At 36.4% G+C, this 14,359-nt stretch overlaps 1 long non-coding RNA gene across 1 annotated transcript in view; it reads right to left on the bottom strand.

The window, feature by feature from the left end:
• Nucleotides 1-6,466: 6,466 nt before the first annotated feature.
• The window catches only part of LOC118911606 (uncharacterized), a 164,166-nt gene continuing 156,273 nt past the window's right edge, over nt 6,467-14,359 (bottom strand). Inside the window, exon 3 of the long non-coding RNA XR_005024508.2 lies at nt 6,467-6,546. This is a non-coding gene — a long non-coding RNA (uncharacterized LOC118911606). The remainder of the gene's footprint in view (nt 6,547-14,359) is intronic.

The raw sequence follows: 14,359 nt of genomic DNA, 5'->3' as shown, positions 1-14,359 counted from the left end.
AATCGAATTTTAGAGGAACAGTAACAAATATATACAGAAACTAATGGATACTATTCATTACCTGGGTAATATAAAAAATTACACAGTGTTGCACACTACTATAATACAAATCATGGCTTATTGGACAACATGGAGGAAGGAAAATGTAGACTTAGCACCTCCTTTTTAAGACTTTTATGAGAACTCAAGTTTCTGAATTTAAGATGAATTAGGAAGAAATAATTTGTATTACAAAGATTCATGTGATTTATGACAGAACTTGCACCAGAGTCATTTAAAACAGTAAACTACTTAAAAAAATGTAAAATGTTTTGGTTTCCAAATGTCAATAGACATCTATCTTTTCAGATAGATTGTATAAAAAACATAAATCACCTAAAACATTATATAAACCATGAATAGAACTCCTTGAATGTCATACAAACAATGAAAATTCAAACTTACCATTGAATTATAGCAACTTCCTAGTCACAGTGTGTTATCTACTTTGAGAAGAGAAGTGATTCCTTTTCTCCTTTCTAATTGTCTTTTAGTTCTTTACATGAAAACACACACACACACACCAAATTTTGTTTTGTTCTGTTTGCATTCAGGTTCATGGCTAAGGTCTTGCTAGAAGATTATCTTTGGAGTAGGAAAAACATGAAAACAAATAGAAAAATTGACAGACATAAATGTTCAAGAAATATAATTTATAATACAGTAAATTTTAACTATATATATCTGTATATATAAATATTTAAATTTTTATGTGGTTATAATATAATTAAATCACTTTTGCTATGCTTTTTGTTATTTATGTAAACAAAAATATCTGAAAACAAATCTTACCCTCTCCCAACAAACAAAAGCAATATGTAGCTCAGAACTGCTTCTTAATGCATTTATTAAAAGAAGAATGTTCATAATCTGAAGAAAAACATTTGTGGTAATACTAAAATGATCAAAATGTTAAATCAAAGTTGTGATTAATATAAATTTGCCTTCAGTAAATAAATCATAAACACTTTATCTTCTCATTATTATTTCTTACTTTGTTATGTAAGTATAGGAAAAATCTTTGGACAGGAGTTATAAGAAGGGGCTTTATTTTAAGATGGATGCTGAAATGTGTATTTATGCTCTACAACAATAACTTTGTGGAAATTAATTAAGATCAGTATCTTTCAGCTTGTAAAGTAAGTTTGTTTCACTTTCATAACAATATATACTTTTTTGGCTTTTAAATGTTGATTCGTGAGGGTGTAACTATTCATGTAAAAACTAGATTTGAGTCAGTAACTATAATTGTACTAGTAAACAACTACTGTACTTTTGTATTATTTATGTTTGTTTGAATGGGCTTCATCATAAATAGGTTTTGTGTACCAGTCGCTGCATGTTTCCTATAGGCTTTGTTAGTTTTAGAAATGTTTGTTTTTAATTATTCACCCAAAAAATACCTGTACCTGAAGAACTAGTACAATATTATCATTGGTAATAAATGCTCTTAATTATCTGTTTTAAAAGTATGACACATGTGAAGCATGTGAGGCACTCCAAGTAATTCTGGAGTCCCTCAGTCTTTGCGCTTACCAGGAACATATAGTCAGATGAGCACGAGCATTCTCTATATACTGTGTGTCTCAGGACACCCTTTCTTCTAAGTAAGCCCAGGATTATGCTTCTTCACATTAATGCAATTGATTTCTCATCGTTGATCTCTGGGATGATATTTTCATGCCCGTCATACAGATGATTAACTGGGACTTAGGCAGGTTAAGTGATTCACACAGCTAAGAAATTGCAGAGCTTGGGCTTGGATTTAGATCTTTCATAGTCAAGTTCATTCTCTTTCTCCTCAATTCGGTGTTGAATATCTAGCATTGACTCCTTCATTGCTGTGAGTTATACCTGTGGATTTATTCGTACCATATATTACTTGGACCAGTCAAGATGCTGAATGAATCCATTTTGATGGTGCATGAATGGCAGAGAGCATACCTACTATTAAATTACTCATAAGTATGTTTATATACTGACAAATATTGATAGAAATAAAATTTTAAAATCAGAGCATGTTTTGAAAATACTAGAACAGCTTCCTATTTAATTCAGTGAACATTTACTGAATGCCTACTATGTCCTAGAAATATTAAAATGACTATTTATTATAGATGTGTTTCATAAAAAGCTCTTTACTAAGAAAGACAAATAGTGACTCTATAGCATCTTACTATGCTGATGGACTGACTGCAATGCGGTATGTTGGGGGGGGACTTGATAATATGGGTGAATGTAGTAACCATAACGTTGCTCATATGAAACTTTCATAAGATTGTATATGACACCTTAATTAAAAAAAAAACAAAAAAACCTCTTCACTCAAAACAAGATGCATCAATGGCCAATAAGCACCCAAAAAGGTATTCAACATCATTAGTTGTCAGAAAAATGTATATTAAAACCATAATGAGCCACTCTTCACAGTTGCTTAAACTGTTAGAATTGAATACTGGAATTATTGTTGAGATTATGCATCAGTATGAACTCTCATACAGCCAACCAGTTTGGATGTGTCCCTACAGATACAGGTGGCCTGCTGTGTCTTGATTTGTGTTTGGAAAACCATTTGGCAGTTTCTTTTGAAGTTAAACACACACCTTCCCTTTAAGGCAGGAATCCCAGGCCTAAGTGTTTATCTAAGAGAAATAAAAACATGTTCACAAGAATATTTATACAAGAATTTAAAAAAAATTCTCATCACAAGGAAAAAAAATATTTGTAACTATGTGTGATAATGGATATTTATTAAACTTCTGTGTAATCATGTTGCAATATAGGCATATATTATGATGTTGCAAACCTAATATTAATATAATTATTATATGTCAATTAGATCTTAAGTTTTATTAATAAAAAATAAATAAAAGAATGTTTTAAAAACTTTATGATAAACCAAACCAGGAAATTATTCAAGTGTCCATTAATGGGAGATACATGCACAGTGGAATACTGTATGAATATAAATAGTCACACAGTGGAATCCTACACAATAAAAAATGAAATACTAAAAATATCCAGTAACATTAATGAACGTCACAAAACTAAAGAACTAACAAAACCAAATATGAAAGACTACATAGTGTATGATTCCAGTACATGAAAGCCACAACAGTCAAAACTAATATGCAAGGATAGAAAACAGAACAGTGATTGCCTGTTGTAGGGTGGCAGTGACGAGACTGTAAAGGGGCATGAGGAAACCTTCTGGGGAAATGGAAATGGCCTATACAGTAGTTCCCCGTTATCCATAATTTTGCTTTCCACAGTTTCAGTTATCCATGATTAACCATGGACTGGAAGCAAATGATCCTCTTTTTGATGTATTATCAGTATGTCCATAGTTGCCTAATGCTACGTACAAAGCCTATGTCATTCACGTCACTCCATCTCATGCAGTCATTTTAAAATGTCACGACATGACAAGATGGGTGAGTACAGTACGATAAGCTATATTGAGAGAGAGACAACATTCACATAACTTTTATTATAGTCTGTTATAATTGTTCTATTTTATTATTAGTTATTATGGTTAATCTCTTACTGTGCCTAATTTATAAATTAAACTATCATAGGTATTTATGTACAGGAAAAAGCATAGTATATGCAGGGTTTGTTACTATCTGCAATTTCAGACATCCACTGGGAGTCTTGGATGTATCCCTACAGATACAGGTGGCCTGCTGTATCTTGATTTGTGTGTTGGCTACATGGTTATATACATTTGCCAAACCTCATCACATTGGTCCCTTAAAAAGTGTGTTTTTCTCTATGTAATTACATCTCAATGTTTAAAAATTGATATAAAAATTTTATAAATTTGTATAAAAATTTAAAAATTTATATAAAATGTAATAATCTTGCAGTAATCCCTTTGTAAAGAAAACAACTTGTTTGTAAGCAGCTTCCACATTTTTTTTTGGTATGTCAATAATTAATTTTGAAATTTAATGTTTGCTTAAAGTAAGGGGTACCAACCAGATAAGTCTGGTTGAGTCCTAACAGGCATGGATTTTCAATCTATCCCTTTATATAATTACAGTTTGGCTTCAGAATAGATTTTACTTATTCATTTATACATTTATTCATACATTGATTTGACAAATAAGAAATAATTTATCCCCACCTGGAGATTGCCATTTTCTAGCAAATTGATAATAACATGTGCTAAACACCAGTATAGGCTATAAGCTATGATTTTTAACAATTGCTTCAAGATATTAAACTGTTATTTGCCAACTCTTTCCAGGCATGGTAAGTGTGAAAAGAACCCTAGGTCTTTGTGTTTAAGTGCTGCTGTGTAAATGGATTGTTTCTGACAAGCTCTCAGCTCCCAAGCACTGTGGAACATACTATCAGTCTCCCAGAGGGGCCAAGCAGGCCTCTCAGTGCTGGCCCCCAGCGCACCCTGGCAGCTGACTGCAAAGGGCCTTACCCACGCTATTCGTGGTGAGGGTGGTACTGGTTTCCTGGAACGTTCACTCTCTGGCCCCTCCACGCAGCCTGTCTCGCCAGTCGAGCTGGTGTTTTGGAGCTCTGCTCATCTTTAATGATCTGCAGCCTCCCGCACCAGGCAAGCTTCTGAATCTTGGCTCCTTTCCAGCTGCTCTATTGATCTGAAATTTGGCCAGCAAACAAAATCCTTTGTTTGTTTTTAGGATTATTTTTATTATCTGGCTCCAGACAGAGAGCACAGAATGGGGTGGAGACTTCACAGAAATGAGGACATCCACTCCTTTGGTAGGGCTCCTGACAGGCCTAAGACCAAGCCTCTGGTGCTATAAAAGAACACTGTTAAAAAGTTGTAAAGAGAATTCACATTTGCATTGTATTGATGGCAGCAACAGCTTGTCAGGCCCCCATCTGTCAGAGCAGAAGGTATTCCACAGTTCAGAAAGTCAGGGCTCTGGGGCACCTCTTTCCAGAGTGACCTACTGCAAAACAGCAGACGTAAGTATATGGAAGACTAGTTTTACATAGAGGTGGAGAAGTTTCTCCCTATATGTTATCATTTTAAGGCTGGGGATCAACCCAGATGTTGATTTATTCAAGCTTGCTAGAATTTTAAATTCCTCTAAACCCATGTTTCCAAAACAGGGTGCCCCAGGCACCACAGTAACTCTAAATGAGAAAGCAGTCCTTCAATAAAGTGTAGTGCTCTATTATTTTGAGGGAAAACCTATATATAATATTCATTTCTTGAAGATTTAAAGGCTGTGAAAAATCTGCTGGGGAAGACACCTGTTTTCCTTTCTTTAAACTGGCATTTCCCAAATTTCTTGACCATGAGGTCCCACTTAATAGAGGCTTTACAAGAAATTTCTAAAATTGGAATATGAGAATTTACCTTGGAAAATCTTTCAGAAGACGCAGTGAATGTGATATACATCGAAGGATAAATGATTAAAACAGGCCTTCACTGGGGACAGATTTTGATGGGACAGAATGAATATATGTGTGGGCGTATTTGTTTGTGTGTGTGTTTACATGCATGTGCATGTGTTAGGGTTTGCTGTCTAAAAAACCCATTATCCTCTTCTTTAGTTATAGAGTCACAGATCAGATGCAGCTGCCCAGCTAAGGATGATACTGTCCAGCTTCTCTTAAAGCAGGATATGGCCATATGATTAATATTTGCCAGCAGAATTGAGGTAACTAGCTTTGGATGAGGCTTCTACCACAGAATACAGATGACAGTCTGTGTTCTAGGGCAAAAATATAGAAGTTTGATGCCTAAGTCAATGTTTAGAGAACAGTCATTTGATAAGCAGGAACAAAAACCTGTACTATTATGTGAATGAGAAATGCAATTCTATTATTGTGAGAAATATTTCAGGACCTATTAGTTATAGTACTTTAGCCTAATCTCATTAATATTATATTGGGAGAGGGGATGGTGAGCAATACCATTTGGGAAGATATTTGGAAAAGGATGAAGAGAATCACTTATGAGCATCTCATACCTGAGGAGTGAAGCAGTAACTACTTCCAGAGAGGAGAGCCAAGATCTGGTGATCCTAATTTAACTTGCTTTTTTTTCCACTCTAAGTGACGAAGAGCACCAACATTAGAGATAAACAAACCCACTTTCAATATTTGACTCTGCCACTTACTAGTATGTGTCTTTCCCTTTTGCCAAGTCTCACTTTCCACATAATAAAAAAATGGATAATGGTTTCCAATTTACGCAATTATTTTGAGAACTAAATGTGATGACCTAGGCAGTGTTCAGCACAATACACACATGTATGTTCAGAAACAGACATATAAAGTGATAGTCATAAATATTTTATATGCTCTCCTTTTGGGCACATACTATGATTTCATTTCCCTACCTCCTTTGAAATTAGATGCTGTCACATGACTTTCTAGGCCAAAGTTTTAAAAGCCAGTACACAATATTCATGTCCCCTCTTTCCTACCTTAGCAATTGTGAATCATGGGGATGGATTCCCTTTTGCCTGCTACTTCAAAGAGGGCAACTGGAGCAGAGTCCCAGCTGATCTGTGAGGACACATAGGGTGAGTGAAAAATAAACCATTGTAGTTTTAAGCCATTATGGCCTAACATGGCCTTTACTGAATGATTAGGAAATTGGTTACCAGCCTTAGAGTTTTGCCACAACATAAGCATAAATGGCACTCAAATACACAGCATTTGCTCACTGTTCTGTTGACCATCAGTAAAGCAACTATTATTGCAGACTGGAAAGAAGGTGATCTATGTTATGAAGTCACAAAATATTTGCTGAACTTGTTGCCTGCAATAAGTCATGAAATATTTGTTAAACCTGTTGCTTGCAATAATTTGGAAGGCTAACAAGTACCTAGTGAACTTGGTGTTCTAGGAGAAGAAACTGGGAAAGAGAATGTCAGCATGTGTTAGTCATGGTTGCGTTTGACAAGGCATTACCGAAACAAGCTAAGCGCACGCAACCAAGCATTGTCTGGGTTATAGGCAGGGATGAAAGGGGTGTTTGAGAGTGCAGAATTCACCATATTCGAAAGGTTTGAAAGGTAACAGGTGACACTGAGGATGCTTTCTGGCAATGAAGGCCTATTAAAACTAAGCCTTGTGAGGAGGACCAATTCAAAGATATGTTTCTCACTCCCATTATTAAAATCCATAAATTAAGTTAATCTCAGAGCAAAGACCAATTATAATATTGGCAACCAGTTAATTCCTTTTGCTGAAAAAACACTGACTAGAGGAAAGAGATTAAAATTTACAGTGTGTTTAAAGAGAGTGAAACATGATGGGTAGACATAGAGAAAACAAAAAATATACAGAAACAATGAAAATTATGTTATAAAAGCCATGGATGTGATGATTTTGCATATACATTTGACTGTAATAAGTAGGTAAGGAGCAAATTTTTTGAGAAATTCATACTATCAAAAAGACAGCCTATATTAAAAGAGAATTTGACAAATGATGTCCTCCGACTTTTCAACCATTAAGACATAATCTTTATTTCAGAGGTGACCAGGAGAGATAATGGAGAAGGCAAAACACAGGAGACAGAGTCAGAGACCACAGAGAGCAATGAGCCACCCCGAGGCATCCTGGCCTGTAAGCTTGATGTCTTGACCGGATGGGAGATGTATATTGAATTGAGAATTTGTACTCAGTTTTAATCACAAGGATTGCAGTAGTCATTAAGACTGTTCACAATTTTTGTTTCACCTCTGTTTAGTTAAAATAATTGGTAAGTTAAAATATTTCCAATCTCTTTGACCTGCAGGTATCCATGTTATTTGCTTTGGCAAATAAGATGAGTGTGGACATGACTGACTCACAGCGTCGATTCCAAGTGGGAAATTATAGAACTGGTTGATAACTTGAGGTATTTCTTTTTCCTACTTGGCAATAATGGTAACACAGAAAGGGAACCTCCCTCAGCTTAGGCCCTTTTATGAGGATGACAGAAGCCTGCCACGCATGAAGACTGAGAAATAAACCATTGTAGTTTTAAGCCAGTGAGATTTTGGAGTTGTTACTGTGGCACAGTTCAGCCAATTTTGATGAGGAAAAATTCCAGCCAGTTTTATAGGGATAGTTAGTCTTATATTAGTTTTGGTCAGAAAAAGATGCAATGTTAGGAGCAGTGTTTTTTTAACCATGGATTGTGGCTTTTTAGTGGATGTAGGGTACACTTTTTTTACAACAGGATAGGAAGTATCGTATAGTAAAATTAAGCATGCTCTGTGTGTGTGTGTGTGTGTGTGTGTGTGTGTGTGTGTAAAAGATAATGGAAGAGAGAGCAGTGTAAAGCATATTAGTGGAATCAGTGCCAAAAAGTTTGAAAGTCACTGACCTGGAACCCAGCGAATTGGAATGCTTGGTTGATTAAATTTAGATACGAAAGGCCATCCCCAAAGGACCTGCGGTCTGGTGATGTCAAAGGGATCCGTTCTCAAACTTTTCCTGTTCAAACATTTGTTCATAGAGTTCAACGAAGAGTTTACCAATTTTTTATTGAGTTCAGATGAAATTGATAAAGCAATGTTGGTGATGTATGAAAAGCTATGGCAGATAATACCTATGGGAAAGATTAGCATATATTGTCCTGATTTTCACAAACAGAATAAAGTTAGTGACACTGAGGAGCCAGTAGACTTGATGTTGTGACAGAAAATATTACAAAATGGTAAAGTGGTATATCTATGAAGATTTAAAAAGTGACAGCATGAAAATTTGTGATGAAGTTATGCCAGATGAACACATTTTTAATAGTATTCTTAGATATTGGTTCAGAATTATGTTAAAGACTATGTCAAGATTTCAGAAACTCATTTAACAGAATTTCTAATACCTGAAAAAAATGAAGAAATGTGGGTTGCGTTATTGTAGTATCTGTATATTCATGATTTCTATGATGACCTTTTGCTAAGGGTATTGGTAATAATTCCATTAATCTGTAGGGAGACACCTAAGGACATGTTGGAGCCTTCTGCCCTGAAATCTTTCCTATTAAAGTGTATGTTCATTGTCTTCAGTGAAGAACTTATCTCATTTTGGGATGACATAAAAGTGAGATGGATATTGTATAAAGTAGGTTAGAGGTTCCAAGTTAAGAATTCTTCAAAGGGACAGACATATGAGCAGAACCTAAAAAAATCTTTAGGGACAATTATAAACTTAAATGCATAGGATTTAAAAGCACAAACAAACCCAGGACAGACAAAACTAGAGCTATAAACATGTGTTTCAAAAACAGCAATAAACCAAAAGAGAAAAATCCTTACATAACACTTACTTTGTGAAAAATACTTTTGCAGCTGTTTTACTTGTACTTATCACAACCACCCTATGATGTAGTTATCATTTTTATCCCCAATTACTAATGGGGGTATATATTATTGTATTTTCAGTATTAAAATTATTTATTTCACACCTCTCCCACTACTTTAAGTGACAGATGCAGCCCCCAGTCCTGCAGAGGAAGATGCCGGGCGGCCAGTGGTGACTGCTTGGTCCACTGCTGGCTTCCCCCTTGGCTATGCAAATCTAGGCTTGCTTAAAATGTCCCCCAGTCTCTCCAGGGGAGTCAGGCTTAGAGGGAAGCTGCAGCCAGTTCTGTGAACCACAGCGCTGGTTTCAGGGAAGGTTAGATATAAAAACTGCTGCAGCTGGGCTCCCTTGGGACAAGGGACAAAAGAAACAGGGACAAAATTCGAGGTGAGATGTGGGAAGTAAATGAGGGCTCCAGAAACAGAGGGAGTTTGGGAAGCCAGCAGATGGAAAAACTGAGGCCTAGAAATTTTAAATAACTGCCCAGTGTCACAGAGCTGATAAACCATAGAGCCCGTATGAGAAGATAAATAGTCTGGCTCCAGAATTTATTTTATCCATCTACTGGATTCAACAATGTGGTAAAGCTGCTGGATTATGTAATGTGCTTTGAGGTTGAAGCAATAAATGAAAGTACATATCCAAACCAAGGTAGAGGCTATACAATGATTAGTCCTTGTTTGAAATACTGTTCTCAGTTATGGCTTCCACTCTATAAGAGAGACAATGACAAACAAGGGTACATTTATAGAATGATTGAGATTGTATAGAGTGTGTAATCCATAGAAATGATAAATCATCAAAAGAACAAAAGTCGATATACTGATGATATTGAGTCCAAAAATGAGAAAACATGAGGAATCCCAATAGTGGTCTTAAAATATTTGAATCTATGTCACATAGAAAAGAGATTCATTTCATTATGCAGGAGTTAAGAGAGCAGAACCTTGATAGGTTTAATGAATGGTAGATTTTGGCTCAATATAAGTAATAATTTATTTATAATTATGGTTATTTGTATAATAATAAATGAAGGGTATCCCTTATTGGGTATATAAGTGTTTATTAAAGGATGCATAATATATCAAGGTTATTGTAAATTTTTTACACACAGTTGAGTTCACACTACATTTATATATCTGAGAGTCCATGATGATATAAATTTCAAAAAAAAAGAAAGAGGCAAAGTGGTATTATTTTCCTTTAAGCAGAGACCACCAGGAACACACCTCTGTTTCCCCTCTGTAGGGTCTACTGACTTGTTGCATTATTAATTCATGGGGCATCTCAGTAAAAGGGTGTTAGAAATGACTTGTTTTAGGATTTGTCTAGGGTTAGGTCATTTGAGGTAGGTTTAAAAGAAGTGGCGCTTTATTTTGCATTGGATGCCAAGAGAAAGCAGAGGTAATTCTATGATTATTTCTCATTTAGAAGGTGAGACGAATGGAGCGAAGCCAAAGTTCTGATTGGTAATGAAGTAGTGCACATTCATATTAGAAAGGATAGGAGGATATCTGGTCTATTTTTGTGGTGGAGACAGTATTTTTTTGCTTCTGTAGACACATGCTTGTGCAGTTTTCTTGTGTTTGTCTTGATTTATCACTCATGGAAAGATCTGATTCTGTTATTCTGTAAAACTGTTTATGTTCAGCAGAAGAACAGAAGCTCAGCTGTGAGTACAAGGACATTTCTTCGCCAGCTGCCACGCCGCCTGGCAGCAGGTCCTTCATGGCTTCAGTTCTCACATGACGGGTCTGCCTTGGTTCCAGCTTCACTGGGTATAACTTGTTCTCCAATAAGATTTTCAAGACCAGGGCTCTGCTTTATTTACCTGTGTATCCCAAGAACAGAGCTCTGTGTCTTAAAGTAGGCATTATTATTAATATATTATATTATATATAATAATATTATCTACTTTATAGTATATATGTTATAGCATATATTATGCACTATACATTTTATTATATGTTACTATATTGCATTATTATGTTAATATGTGGAAGTGATCTGAAGTCGGTATGTGTGTTTTACCAGCTTCCTTGACTAAGTAGAGTGCTCCATAGAACTAATACAAAATTGAAAGGCTGAAGTATCTTACTGGTCAAATGATCTCCCAACACTTGAGGCATTAAGTAAGCCTGTATCTATAAGATTCCTGATGTCAAACTCAGTTTACTTCACTGACACACCTGCAAAACTCGAACGAAGGAAGCACTGAGGGCACTGGGCAAATGGCCCAATCAGACTGGTAGCAGCCCAGCTGGCATTTGAAAACCCAGGCTTTTCACTATGCCCACGTCCTTTAGCGAAGAATCCTCATAGATGGATTTTCCATGTGGATTGGTGGCTCTCTGACTTTCTATATGTATCTGTGTCCCCACACAGGGTGAGAGCTATGAATCGGGTTTCTCATGTTATGCTCAAAATTTATTGCCCATGCATGGAAGCCCTTTTATGATTGTTTGTCTAGATACTGTTCACTTACACAGACCATCTAGAAAAATGCACAGCAAGGACAGGAACTTTCAATACCCCGTTAGAGGTTAGAAGTCAGAAACATTAATAATGATATTTGAAAGTCCATATGGATGGATTAGGAATTTGCACTCTCTACAGTTACAGTTGGCTATGTTGGTCAGTACCTAGTGCTAAGGAGACTAAGTATGTGGCTTTGATCCATTTTGTACTAGAAAGCTTTGTTGAGATTGTAGAGATTAAAAACTATTCTATTGCCAAAGGCAAGGAAAGGCCAAATCCTAAATATGAAGAGTAAAGAGTGAGTGAGAGGGTTCTCAGTGCAAACCAGTCACTACGTCTTGGAATAGTGTACTTGGAAGTGGTCTGGTTAATGGTATTGGGGGTGTTAATAACCCTAATTAGAACACTAATAACAATAATGATGGTGATAATGATGGAATGAAGCCTCATATTTACTTGTACTACCACCTGGAAGGGTAGTCTAACTAATATGACCTTCTTTCTGAGCCCTGACACACCGGATATTGAAGGGGAGAAACAACCTTTGGTCATATCTGTTTTAAAACTTAGTCTGATCTAGACAATTAAGCTGTTCCTTTAGATCATGCTCAGTCTAAAGGAGGAGCAAAGACAAAGACTAACTTTGCTCCTCATAGTTCTGTTTCCTCTGCCTTTCTCCTAGCTCCTCTTCCAGATGACATCTAGGGATCAAGGAGAGAATGTGAGGCTAAGGCACCACAGGGCCAAGGGAGAGCAGCAGACTTCAGAAACAGTATCCCTGGCTCTTCGGGTTTCAGATATAATTCCCCTTGTCTACCTAGTTGTTGATTATCCTATGGGTACTAGTGACAGAAGTCTGTCATTTCTGATGCTGTGGAACCTCTTGTCTCAGCTCCTCTGCAGCTCTTGGACCACCTGAATCTTTTTTATCTCATCTTCCATTCAGCCCTCTCACCAGGTACAGAAACCCCAGCCTCCGCTTCAGGGTCACCCGCTGTGCTCACTGGCTTTCCACTCAGAGGAGGCAGAGGTAACCTCTGCTTCCCATCTACACCAGAGTCCAGGGCAGCTCAAAAAAGCTAAGCTGGAAGTTCTTCCTCAGCCTGATGGCTCTGCACCAGGTTTCTTTATGAGAGCCTGCACACCTGGTTGGCTAGGCCTTCTCAGAGGGTCCCTGTTGGGGGTAAACATACCCCCTCTTGCCCCCACTCCCACCACCTCCTCTCCCCACCATCTCCCAGACTCCAAATGAGTAGACTTTCTCTTACTTTTTCTTCATATTTGAATCTTTTTTATGTTAAATTCGGCAGTCTGGACAGCTAAGCATGTTATGTTAAGTGGGAGCTAAAAAAAATTTAGTTAAAAATCACTTCTACATAATTCCTGACTTTCACATTCATTTCTTTTCTTGGGGAAAATGGATTGACCTCAGAGGTAAGTAGTTTAAGGAAAACATGGTTTGCAGAGAAATTAAAATGCATTTGTTCAACATTTACAAAATTACTATGCTAGTTGCCTAATAAAACCAATCATTTATTACTCACTTACTATGTGCTCAGCACTGGCCCCTTGACATAATTCCTACCTAATTTTAATAACAACCTAGAGAGGCATTATTCTTTCTATTTTTCAAATGAGAAAACAGGCTCAGAAAAAAACGTGATTTGCTTAAAGTCACACAACTAGTAGCAGTAAAGCTAGGAGTGCCAGCAGATCTGTCTAACACCTATGCTGGGACTCCTAACCACAAAGATACTCATTATACTCAAATATTATCATATTTTTCAAAGGGCATCATATTATTCATTATATATAAGAGTAAGTACACTTTTTATTGGAAATAGACACAACATAACATCTTTGCAGATGGTGACCTAGAATTTGTAAATATGTTCAGCCATGCTAAAGCAATAATGAGTGTATGGAGGGAGCCATCAAGGGTATGGGAACATTTTCAGGACATCTGGGGCCCATCAGCATCAAGTCACTTAACAGAGTGCAAACAATTTAACACTGAGAGTCTCTCAATTATCTACTTGCAAATAAAGAAATCATAAAGTATAAATCTTTACAGTATAAGCAAGTAAGCATGCTTCTGGGTTGCCTTCTCTAATATGGCACCAGTAGTTGGTGAATGTTCAAAACACATACACAAAATTTAACATTTATCTGTGCAAAATATAAATTAGATAAATATACCACATGAATACTATAATCATTGCATTCCCATAGTCAAGCAGAAGTGTGTTGTAGGTAATCTAGTGGACTGGATTCCTTGTATTTTGCTCTATGAACACTCATATCTCTTATGTCCCTCATATATGAGGCCCTCGTACTTTACATTTTTGTTGACTTTCTAATCTCATGAGAAGTATAGGATGTGGAAGCCAGTCAGATTTCATCTGGCTTTGCATTTGCTAACTGTGTGACTTCAGTATTTTCTAAACATCAGGTTTCCTATAAAAAATGGGAACAATGATACCTACCATTTTCACAAGAAACTTGTGAGAAGGAAAGGAAGAAATATATGTAAAATGTCAGAATA

The sequence above is a fragment of the Manis pentadactyla genome, chromosome 4 (assembly GCF_030020395.1).
Source record: "Manis pentadactyla isolate mManPen7 chromosome 4, mManPen7.hap1, whole genome shotgun sequence".
Taxonomy (NCBI): Eukaryota; Metazoa; Chordata; class Mammalia; order Pholidota; family Manidae; genus Manis; species Manis pentadactyla.
This window is presented reverse-complemented; position numbering and strand designations above follow the sequence as displayed.